Here is a 12,988-nt window from a genome sequence, read left to right as displayed (position 1 = left end):
GAATCGACTTAATGTCAGATCGTCTCACTGGCCGCGCATCATTCTTAAACGGCGACATATATCGTCTGCAAAGCTATGTCGCGTTCTGCGGTATGAGGAGACACTAAAAGCACAATAGTAGAACACAGACGAAGCTTCCAAGTTGATGTAATAGCCAGTAAGAAGCAGTACAAATCAAGTTTTAGTGATCGATTATTGACTTTTTAGCCGGCTTTGGTACCTGGGACATGAGCTAGAACCTTAAGATTTTGCATGAAAGGTGAACTAGCAGCTGCGTTGCACGAGAAAATGTGAAAAGTGTTCATATGTAAATAAAACATGAGAAATTCGCTAGTTTTCGTCATTTGTTGTCAAATCGACTTTAAGATAGATCATCACTTAGGTCGCGCTTCTCTCTGAAACGGTTACATTTATCGTCTGCAAAGCTATGTCGCGTGCTGCGGTATGCGGAGACACTAAAAGCAACATAGTAGGACACAGAAGAAACTTCTAAGTTGATGTAATAGCCAGTAAGAAACAGTACAATTCAAGTTTTAGTTATCGATTTTTGACCTTTTACCCTTCTTTGATGCCTTGGACATGAGCTAGGACATTACGATTTGCATGAAAGGAAGACTAGCAGCCGCGTTGCGCGGGAGAATGTGAAAAGTGTTCATATATAGCAAAAACCTGAGAAATCCGTCCGTTTTCTTTATTTGTTATCGAATCGACTTAAAGCAAGGTGGTTACATTGGCCGCTCATCTATCTGAAAGGGTAACATTTATCTTCTGCAAAGCTATGTCGCGTTCTGCGGTATGCGGAGACACTAAAAGCACCATAGTGGAACACAGAAGAACCATCTAAGTTGATATAACAGCCATTAAGAAACAGTACAATTCAAGTTTTAGTTATCGATTATTGAACTTTTACCTTTCTTTGGTGCCTTGGACATGAGCTAGGACCTTAAGATTCTGCATGAAAGGATGACTAGCAGCCGAGTTGCACGGGAGAAAGTGAAAAGTGTTCATAAGTATTAAAAACCGGAGAAATCCGTCCGTTTTCGTCATTTGTTATCGAATAGACTTAAAGCCAGATCGTCACATTGGACGCAGTTCTGTCTTAAACGGTTACATTTATCGTCTGCTAATCTATGTCGCGTGCTGCGGTATGCGGAGACACTAAAAGCTCCATAGTAGAACACAGATGAAGCTTCTAAGTTGATGTAATAGCCAGTAAGAAGTAGTACAATTCATGTTTTAGGTATCGATTATTGACTTTTTAACTGCCTTTGGTGCCATGGACATGAGCTAGGACCGTAACATTTTGCATGAAAGGAGGACTAGCAGCCGAGTAGCACTTGAGAATGTGAAAAGTGTTCATCTCTAGTAAAAACCTGAGAAATCCGTCCGTTTTCGTCATTTGTTATCGAATCGACTTAAAGCCAGATTGTCACATTAGCCGCAGTTCTGTCTGAAACGGTTACATTTATCGTCTGCAAAGCTATGTCGCGTGCTGCGGTATGCAGAGACACTAAAAGCACCATAGCAGAACACAGATGAAGCTTCTAAGTTGATGTAATAGCTAGTATGAGGTAGTACAATTCAAGTTTTTGTTATCGATTATTGACTTTTTACCCTTCTTTGGTACCTTGGACATGAGCTAGGAACTTAAGATTTTGCATGAAAGGATGACTAGCAGCCGCGTTGCACGGGAGAATGTGAAAAGTGTTCATATGTGGTATAAAGCTGAGGAATAAGTATGTATTCGTCATTTCTTATCGAATCAACTTAAAGCCAGATCGTCACATTGGCCGCTCTTCTCTCTGAAACGGTTGTACTTATCGTATGCAAAGCTATGTCGCGTTCTGCGGTATGCAGAGACACTAAAAGCACCATAGTAGAACACAGATGAAGCTTCTAAGTTGATGTAATAGGTAGTATGAAGTAGTACAATTCAAGTTTTTGTTATCAATTATTGACTTTTTACCATTCTTTGGTACCTTGGATATGAACTAGGAACTTAAGATTTTGCATGAAAGGATGACTAGCAGCCGCGTTGCACGGGAGAATGTGAAAAGTGTTCATATGTGGGATAAAGCTGAGAAATACGTCCGTATTCGTCATTTGTTATCGAATCGACTTAAAGCCAGATCGTCACATTGGCCGCTCTTCTCTCTGAAACGGTTGTACTTATCGTCTGGAAAGCTATGTCGCGTGCTGCGGTATGTGGAGACACTAAAAGCACAATAGTAGAACACAGATGAAGCTTCTAAGTTGATGTAATAGCCAGTAAGAAGTATTACAATTCAAGTTTTTGGTATCGATTATTGACTTTTTACCCTTCTTTGTTGCCTTGGACATGACCTAGGAACTTAAGATTTTGCATGAAAGGAGGACTAGCAGCCGCGATGCGCGGGAGAATGTGAAAAGTGTTCATATGTAGTAAAAGCCTGAGAAATCCGACCATTTTCGTCATTTGTTATCGAATCGACTTAAAGCCAGATCGTCACATTGGCCGCTCTTCTCTCTGAAACGGTTGTACTTATCGTCTGAAAGCTATGTCGCGTGCTGCGGTATGCGGAGACACTAAAAGCACCATAGTAGAACACAGATGAAGCTTCTAAGTTGATGCAATAGCCAGTAAGAAGTAGTACAATTCATGTTTCAGTTATGGATTATTGACTTTTTAACTGCCTTTGGTGCCTTGGACAAGAGCTAGGACCGTAACATTTTGCATGAAAGGAGGACTATCAGCCGAGTAGCACGGGAGAATGTGAAAAGTGTTCATCTGTAGTAAAAACCTGAGAAATCCGTCCGTTTTCGTCATTTGTTATCGAATCGACTTAAAGCCAGATCGTCACATTAGCCGCAGTTCTGTCTGAAACGGTTACATTTATCGTCTGCAAAGCTATGTCGCGTGCTGCGGTATGCAGAGACACTAAAAGCACCATAGTAGAACACAGATGAAGCTTCTAAGTTGATGTAATAGCTAGTATGAAGTAGTACAATTCAAGTTTTTGTTATCGATTATTGACTTTTTACCCTTCTTTGGTACCTTGGACATGAGCTAGGAACTTAAGATTTTGCATGAAAGGATGACTAGCAGCCGCGTTGCACGGGAGAATGTGAAAAGTGTTCATATGTGGTATAAAGCTGAGGAATAAGTCCGTATTCGTCATTTGTTATCGAATCAACTTAAAGCCAGATCGTCACATTGGCCGCTCTTCTCTCTGAAACGGTTGTACTTATCGTATGCAAAGCTATGTCGCGTTCTGCGGTATGCAGAGACACTAAAAGCACCATAGTAGAACACAGATGAAGCTTCTAAGTTGATGTAATAGCTAGTATGAAGTAGTACAATTCAAGTTTTTGTTATCAATTATTGACTTTTTACCATTCTTTGGTACCTTGGATATGAACTAGGAACTTAAGATTTTGCATGAAAGAATGACTAGCAGCCGCGTTGCACGGGAGAATGTGAAAAGTGTTCATATGTGGGATAAAGCTGAGAAATCCGTCCGTATTCGTCATTTGTTATCGAATCGACTTAAAGCCAGATCGTCACATTGGCCGCTCTTCTCTCTGAAACGGTTGTACTTATCGTCTGCAAAGCTATGTCGCGTGCTGCGGTATGTGGAGACACTAAAAGCACAATAGTAGAACACAGATGAAGCTTCTAAGTTGATGTAATAGCCAGTAAGAAGTATTACAATTCAAGTTTTTGGTATCGATTATTGACTTTTTACCCTTCTTTGGTGCCTTGGACATTACCTAGGAACTTACGATTTTGCATGAAGGGAGGACTAGCAGCCGCGATGCGCGGGAGAATGTGAAAAGTGTTCATATGTAGTAAAAGCCTGAGAAATCCGACCGTTTTCGTCATTTGTTACCGAATCGACTAAAAGCGAGATCGTCACATTGGCCGCTCTTCTCTCTGAAACGGTTGTACTTATCGTCTGCAAAGCTATGTCGCGTGCTGCGGTATCCGGAGACACTAAAAGCACCATAGTAGAACACAGATGAAGCTTCTATGTTGATGTAATAGCCAGTAAGATGTAGTACAATTCAAATTTTAGTTATCGATTATTGACTTTTTTGCTGGCTTTGGTGCCTTGGACATGAGCTAGGACCTTAAGATTCTGCATGAAAGGAGCACTAGCAGCCGAGTTGCACGGGAGAGTGTGATGAGGAGTCCATACGTAGTAAAAACCTGAGAAATCCGTCCATTTTCGTCATTTGTTATCGAATCGACTTAAACCCAGATGGTCACATTGGCCGCTCTACTCTCTGAAACGGTTACATTTATCGTCTGCATGGCTGTGTCGCGTGCTGCAGTATGTGGAGACACTAAAAGCACCATAGTAGAACACAGATGAGCTTCTAAGTTGATGTAATAGCCAGTAAGAAATAGTACAATTCAAGTTTTAGTTATCGATTATTGACTTCTTAGCTGGTTCTGGTGCCTTGGACATGAGCTAGGACCATAACATTTTGCATGAAAGGATGACTAGCAGCCGCGTTGCACGGGAGAATGTGAAAAGTGTTCATATGTGGTATAAAGCTGAGAAATCCGTCCGTAATTGTCATTTGATATCGAATCGACTTAAAGCCAGATCGTCACATTGGAAGCTCTTCTCTCTGAAACGGTTGTACTTATCGTCTGCAAAGCTATGTCGCGTGCTGCGGTATGCGGAGACACTAAAAGCACCATAGTAGAACACAGATGAAGCTTCTAAGTTGATGTAATAGCCAGTAAGAAGTAGTACAATTCATGTTTCAGTTATCGATTATTGACTTTTTAACTGCCTTTGGTGCCTTGGACAAGAGCTAGGACCGTAACATTTTGCATGAAAGGAGGACTATCAGCCGAGTAGCACGGGAGAATGTGAGAAGTGTTCATCTGTAGTAAAAACCTGGGAAATACGTCCGTTTTCGTCATTTGTTATCGAATCGACTTAAAGCCAGATCGTCACATTAGCCGCAGTTCTGTCTGAAACGGTTACATTTATCGTCTGCAAAGCTATGTCGCGTGCTGCGGTATGCAGAGACACTAAAACCACCATAGTAGAACACAGATGAAGCTTCTAAGTTAATGTAATAGCTAGTATGAAGTAGTACAATTCAAGTTTTTGTTATCGATTATTGACTTTTTACCCTTCTTTGGTACCTTGGACATGAGCTAGGAACTTAAGATTTTGCATGAAAGGATGACTAGCAGCCGCGTTGCACGGGAGAATGTGAAAAGTGTTCATATGTGGTATAAAGCTGAGAAATAAGTCCGTATTCGTCATTTGTTATCGAATCGACTTAAAGCCAGATCGTCACATTGGCCGCTCTTCTCTCTGAAACGGTTGTACTTATCGTCTGCAAAGCTATGTCGCGTTCTGCGGTATGCAGAGACACTAAAAGCACCATAGTAGAACACAGATGAAGCTTCTAAGTTGATGTAATAGCCAGTAAGAAGTAGTACAATTCATGTTTCAGTTATCGATTATTGACTTTTTAACTGCCTTTGGTGCCTTGGACAAGAGCTAGGACCGTAACATTTTGCATGAAAGGAGGACTATCAGCCGAGTAGCACAGGAGAATGTGAAAAGTGTTCATCTGTAGTAAAAACCTGGGAAATACGTCCGTTTTCGTCATTTGCTATCGAATCGACTTAAAGCCAGATCGTCACATTAGCCGCAGTTCTGTCTGAAACGGTTACATTTATCGTCTGCAAAGCTATGTCGCGTGCTGCGGTATGCAGAGACACTAAAACCACCATAGTAGAACACAGATGAAGCTTCTAAGTTAATGTAATAGCTAGTATGAAGTAGTACAATTCAAGTTTTTGTTATCGATTATTGACTTTTTACCCTTCTTTGGTGCCTTGGACATGAGCTAGGAACTTAAGATTCTGCAAGAAGGGAGGACTTGCAGCCGAGTTGCACGGGAGAATGTGAAAAGTGTTCATATGTAGTAAAAACCTGAGAAATCCGAACGTTTTCGTCATTTGTTATCGAATCGACTTAAAGCCAGATCGTCACATTGGCGGCTTTTCTCTCTGAAACGGTTACATTTATCGTCTGCAATGCTATGTCACGTGCTGCTGTATGTGGAGACACTAAAAGCACCATAGTAGAACACAGATGAAGCTTCTATGTTGATGTAATAGCCAGTAAGAAGTAGTACAATTCAAATTTTAGGTATCGATTATTGACTTTTTAGCTGGCTTTGGTGCCTTGGACATGAGCTAGTACCTTAAGATTCTGCATGAAAGGAGGACTAAACAGCCGAATTGCACAGGAGAGTGTGAAAAGTGTTCATACGTAGTAAAAACCTGAGAAATCTGTCCATTTTCGTCATTTGTTATCGAATCGACTTAAAGCCAGATCGCCACATTGGCCGCTTTTCTCTCTGAAACGGTTACATTTATCGTCTGCAAAGCTATGTCACGTGCTGCGGTATGTGGAGACACTAAAAGCACCATTGTAGAACACAGATGAAGCTTCTAAGTTGATGTAATAGCCAGTAAGAAGTAGTATAACTCAAGTTTTATTTATCGATTATTGACTTTTTAACTGGCTTTGGTGCCTTGGAGATGAGCTAGGAACTTAAGATTTTGCATGAAAGGAGGACTAGCAGCCGCGATGCGCAGGAGAATGTGAAAAGTGTTCATATGTAGTAAAAACCTGAGAAATCCGTCCATTTTCGTCATTTGTTATCGAATCGACTTAAAGAAAGATCCTCAAATTGGCCGCTCTTCTCTCTGAAACGGTTGTACTTATCGTCTGCAAAGCTATGTCGCTTGTTGCGGTATGCGGAGACACTAAAAGCACCATAGTAGAACACAGATGAAGCATCTAAGTTGATGTAATAGACAGTAAGAAGTAGTACAATTCAAGTTTTGGTATCGATTATTGAATTTTAGCTGGCTTTGGTGCCTTGGACATGAGCTAGGACCTGATGATTCTGCATGAAATGAGGACTAGCAGCCGAGTTGCATGGGAGAATGTGAAAAGTATTCATACGTAGTAAAAACTTGAGAAATCCGTAGGTTTTCGTCATTTGTTACCGAATCGACTTAAAGCCAGATCGTCACATTGGCCGCTCTTCTCTCTGAAACGGTTCTACTTATCGTCCGCAAAGCTATGTCGCATGCTGCGGTATGTGGAGACACTAATAGCACCATAGTAGAACACAGATGAAGCTTCTAAGTTGATGTAATAGCTAGTATGAAGTAGTACAATTCAAGTTTTTACTATCGATTATTGACTTTTTACCCATCTTTGGTGCCTTGAACATGACCTATGAACTTATGATATTGCATGAAAGGAGGACTAGCAGGCGCGATGCACGGGATAATGTGAAAAGTGTTCATATGTAGTAATAGCTGAGAAATCCGTCCGTATTCGTCATTTGTTATCAAATCGATTAAAGCCAGATCGTCACATTGGCCGCTCTTCCCTCTGAAACGGTTGTACTTATCGTGTACAAAGCTATGTCACGTGGTGCGGTATGCGGAGACACTAAAAGCACCATAGTAGAACACAGATGAAGCTCCTAAGTTGATGTAATAGCTTGTAAGTAGTAGTACAATTCAAGTTTTAGGTATCGATTATTGACTTTTTTCCCTTCTTTGGTGCCTTGGACATGAGCTAGGAACTTAAGATTTTGCATGAAAGGAGGACTAGCAGCCGCGTTGCACGGGAGAATGTGAAAACTGTTCGTATGTAGTAAAACCTGAGAAATCCGTCCGTTTTCGTCATTTCTTATCGAGTCGACTTAAAGCCAGATCGTCACATTGGCCGCTCTTCTCCCTGAAACGGTTACATTTATCGTCTGCAAAGCTATGTCACGTGCTGCGGTATGTGGAGACACTAAAAGAACCATAGTAGAACACAGATGAAGCTTCTAAGTTGATGTAATAGCATGTAAGAAGTAGTACAATTCAAGTTTTAGTTATCGATTATTGACTTTTTAACTGCCTTTGGTGCCTTGGACATGAGCTAGGATCGTAACATTTTGCATGAAAGGAGGACTAGCAGCCGAGTAGCACGGGAGAATGTGAAAAGTGTACATCGGTAGTAAAAACCTGAGATATCCGTCCGTTTTCGTCATTTGTTATCGAATCGACTTAAAGCCAGATCGTCACATACGCCGCTCTTCCCTCTGAAACGGTTGTACTTATCGTCTGCAAAGCTATGTCGCGTGCTGCGGTATGCGGAGACACTAAAAGCACCATAGTAGAACACAGATGAAGCTTCTAAGCTGATGTAAAAGAATGTAAGGAGTAGTACAATTCTAGTTTTAGGTATCGATTATTAACTTTTTACCCTTCTTTGGTGCATGGAACAGGAGATAGGAACTTAAGATTTTGTATGAAAGGAGGACTAGCAGTAGCGTCGCACTGGAGACTGTGAAAAGTGTTTATATGTAGTAAAAAGCTGAGAAATCCGTTCGTTTTCGTCATTTGTAATCGAATCGACTTAAAGCCAGATCGTCACATTGGCCGCTCTTCTGTCTGAAAGGGTTGTACTTATCGTCTGCAAAGCTATGTCGCGTGCTGCGGTATGCGGAGACACAAAAAGCACCATAGTAGAACACAGATGAAGCTTCTAAGTTGATGTAATAGCCAGTAAGAAGTAGTACAATTCAAGTTTTAGTTCTCGATTATTGCCTTTTTAACTGGCTTTGGTGCCTTGGACATGAGCTAGGACCATAACATTTTGCATGAAAGGAGGACTAGCAGCCGAGTTGCACGGGAGCATGTGAAAGGAGTTCATATGTAGTAAAAACCTGAGAAACCCGTCCGTTTCGTCATTTCTTATCGAATCGACTTAAAGCCAGATCGTCACATTCGCCGCTCTTTCTCTGAAACGGTTGTACTTATCGTCTGCAAAACTATGAGGCGTTCTGCGGTATGCATAGACACTAAAAGCACCATAGTAGAACACAGATGAAGCTTCTAAGTAAATGTAATAGCTAGTATGAAGTAGTACAATTCAAGTTTTTGTTATCGATTATTGACTTTTTAGCTGGATTTGGTGCCTTGGACATTAGCTAGGAACTTAAGATTCTGCAAGAAAGGACGACTAGCAGCCGAGTTCACGGGAGAAAGTGAATAGTGTTCATACGTAGTAAAAACCTGAGAAATCCGTCCGTTTTCGTCATTTGTTATCGAATCGACTTAAAGTCAGATCGTCACATTGGCCGCAGTTCTGTCTTAAACGGTTACATTTATCGTCTGCAAAGCTATGTCGCGTGCTGCGGTATGCGGAGACACTAAAAGCACCATAGTAGAACACAGATGAAGCTTCTAAGTTTATGTAATAGCCAGTATGAAGTAGTACAATTCAAGTTTTTGTTATAGATTATTGACTTTTTACCCATCTTTGGTGCCTTGGACATGACCTAGGAACTTAAGATATTGCATGAAAGGAGGACTAGCAGCCGCGATGCACGGGATAATGTGAAAAGTGTTCATATGTAGTGATACCTGGGAAATCCTTCCGTATTCGTCATTTGTTATCGAATCGACTTAAAGCCAGATCGTCACATTGGCCGCTCTTCTCTCTGAAACGGATGTACTTATCTTCTGCAAAGTTATGTCGCGTTCTGCGGTATGCGGAGACACTAAAAGCACCATAGTAGAACACAGATGATGCTTCTAAGTTGTTGTAATAGCCAGTAAGGAGTAGTACAATTCAAGTTTTAGGTATCAAATATTGTCTTTTTAGCTGGCTTTGGTGCCTTGGACATGAGCTAGGACCTTAAGATTTTGGATTAAACTAGGACTAGCAGCTGCGATGCGCGGGAGAATGTGAAAACTGTTCGTATGTAGTAAAGCCTGAGAAATCCGTCTGTATTCGTCATTTGTTATCGAATCGACTTAAAGCCAGATCGTCACATTGGCCGCTCTTCTCTCTGAAACGGATGTACTTATCTTCTGCAAAGTTATGTCGCGTTCTGCGGTATGCGGAGACACTAAAAGCACCATAGTAGAACACAGATGAAGCTTCTAAGTTGGTGTAATAGCCAGTAAGAAGTAGTACAATTCAAGTTTTAGTTATCGATTAATGACTTTTTAACTGCCTCTGGTGCCGTGGACATGAGCTAGGACCGTAGCATTTTGCATGAAAGGAGGACTAGCAGCCGAGTAGCATGGGAGAATGTGTAAAGTGTTCATTTGTAGTAAAAACCTGAGAAATGCGTCCGTTTTCGTAATTTGTTATCGAATCGACTTAAATCCAGATCGTCACATTGGCCACTTTTCTCTCTGAAACGGTTACATTTATCGTCTGCGAAGCTATGTCGCGTGCTGCGGTATGCCGAGACACTAAAAGCACCATAGTAGAACACAGATGAAGCTCCTAAGTTGATGTAAAAGCCAGTACGAAGTAGCACAATTCAAGATTTAGGTATCGATTTTTAACTTTTTACCCTTCTTTGGTGCTTTGAACAGGAGCTAGGAACTTAAGATTTTGTATGAAAGGAGGACTAGCAATAGCGTTGCACTGGAGAATGTGAAATGTGTTCATATGTAGTAAAAACCTGAGAAATCCGTCCGTTTTCGTCATTTGTTATCGAATCGACTTAAAGCCATATCGTCACATTGGCCGCTCTTCTGTCTGAAACGGTTACATTCTTCGTCCTCAAAGCTATGTCGCATGCTGCGGTATGCGGAGACACGAAAAGCGCCATAGTGGATCACAGATGAAGCATCTAAGTTGATGTAATAGCCAGTAAGAAGTAGTACAATTCAAGTTTTAGGTATCGATTAATGACTTTTTTGCTGGCTTTGGTGCCTTGGACATGAGCTAGGACCTTAAGACTCTGCATGTAAGGAGGAGTAGCAGCCGAGTTGCACGGGAGAATGAGAAAAGTGTTCATATGTAGTAAAAACCTGAAAAATCCGTTAGTTTTCGTCCTTTGTTATCGAATCGACTTAAAGCAGGTCGTCACATTGGCCGCTCTTCGGTCTGAAACGGTTACATTTATATTCTGCGAAGCTATGTCGCATGCTGCGGTATGCGGAGACACTAAAAGCACCATAGTGGATCACAGATGAATCATCTAAGTTGATGTAACAGCCAGTAAGATGTAGTACAATTCAAGTTTTAGGTATCGATTAGTGACTTTTTAGCTGGCTTTGGTGCCTTGGACATGAGCTAGGACCTTAAGATTCTGCATGAAAGGAGGACTACCAGCCGAGTTGCACGGAAGAATGTGAAAAGTGTTCACACGTAGTAAAAACCTGTGGAACCCGTCCATTTTCGTCATTTGTTATCGAATCGACTTAAAGCTAGATCGTCACATTGGCCGATCTTCTCTCTGAAACGGTTGTACTTATCGTCTGCAAAGCTATGTCGCGTGCTGCGGTATACGGAGACACTAAAAGCTCCATAGTAGAACACAGATGAAGCTTCCTAATTGATGTAATAGCCAGTAAGAAGTAGTACAATTCAAGTTTTAGTTAACGATTATTGACTTTTTAGCTGGCTTCGGTGCCTTGGACATGAGGTAGAACCTTAAGATTCTGCATGAAAGGAGAACTAGCAGCCGAGTTGCACGGGAGTATGTGAAAAGTGTTCATATGTAGTAAAAACGTGAGAAGTCCGTTACTTTTCGTCATTTGTTATCGAATCGACTTAAAGCCAGATCGTCACATTGGCCGCAGTTCTGTCTGAAACGGTTACACTTATCGTCTGCAAAGCTATGTCGCATGGTGCGGTATGCGGAGACACTAAAAGCACCATAGTGGATCACAGATGAAGCATCTAAGTTGATGTAATAGCCAGTAAGAAGTAGTACAATTCAAGTTTTAGGTATCGATTATTGACTTATTTGCTGGCTTTGGTGCCTTGGACATGAGCTAGGACCTTAAGATTCTGCATTAAAGGAGGACTAGCAGCCGCGTTGCACGGGAGAATGTGAAAAGTGTTTATACGTAGTAGAAACCTGAGAAATCCGTCCGTTTTCGTAATTTATTATCGAATCGACTTAAAGCCAGATCGTCACATTGGCCGCTCTTCTCTCTGAAACGGTTGTACTTATCGTTTGCAAAGCTATGTCGCGTGCTGCGGTGTGCGGAGACACAAAAGGCACCATAGTGGACACACAGATGAAGCTTCTAAGTTGATGTAATAGCCAGTAAGAAGTAGTACAATTCAAGTTTTAGGTATGGATTATTGACTTTTTAGCAATCTTTGGTGCCTTGGACATGAGCTAGGACCTTAAGATTTTGCATGAAAGGAGGACTAGCAGCCGCGTTGCATGGGAGAATATGAAAAGTGTTCATATGTAGTAAAAACCTGAGAAATCCGTCCGTTTTCCTAATTTGTTATGGAATCGACTTAAAGCCAGATCGTCACATTGGCCGCGCTTCTCTCTGAAACGGTTGTACTTATCGTCTGCAAAGCTATGTCGCGTGCTGCGGTATGCGGAGACACTAAAAGCACCATAGTGGATCACAGATGAAGCATCTACGTTGATGTAATAGCCAGTAAGAAGTAGTACAATTCAAGTTTTAAGTATCGATTATTGACTTTATAGCTGGCTTTGGTGCCTTGGACATGAGCTAGGACCTTAAGATTCTGCATGAAAGGAGGACTAGCAGCCGAGTTGCACGGGAGAATGTGAAAAGTGTTCACACGTAGTAAAAACCTGAGGAACCCGTCCATTTTCTTCATTTGTTATCGAATCGACTTAAAGCCAGATCGTCACATTGGCCGATCGTCTCTCTGAAACGGTTGTACTTATCGTCTGCAAAGCTATGTCGCGTGCTGCGGTAAACGGAGACACTAAAGGCACCATAGTAGAACACAGATGAAGCTTCTAAGTTGATGTAATAGCATGTAAGAAGTAGCACAATTCAAGTTTTAGTTATCGATTATTGACTTTATAGCTGGCTTTGGTGCCTTGGACATGAGGTAAGACCTTAAGATTCTGCATGAAAGGACGACTAGCAGCCGAGTTGCACGGGAGAATGTGAAAAGTGTTCATATGTAGTAAAAACGTGAGAAAT

The sequence above is a fragment of the Schistocerca gregaria genome, unplaced genomic scaffold (genome assembly GCF_023897955.1).
Source record: "Schistocerca gregaria isolate iqSchGreg1 unplaced genomic scaffold, iqSchGreg1.2 ptg000281l, whole genome shotgun sequence".
Classification (NCBI taxonomy): domain Eukaryota; kingdom Metazoa; phylum Arthropoda; class Insecta; order Orthoptera; family Acrididae; genus Schistocerca; species Schistocerca gregaria.
The sequence above is the reverse complement of the archived record's forward strand: the minus strand, read 5'-3'. Positions refer to the sequence as shown.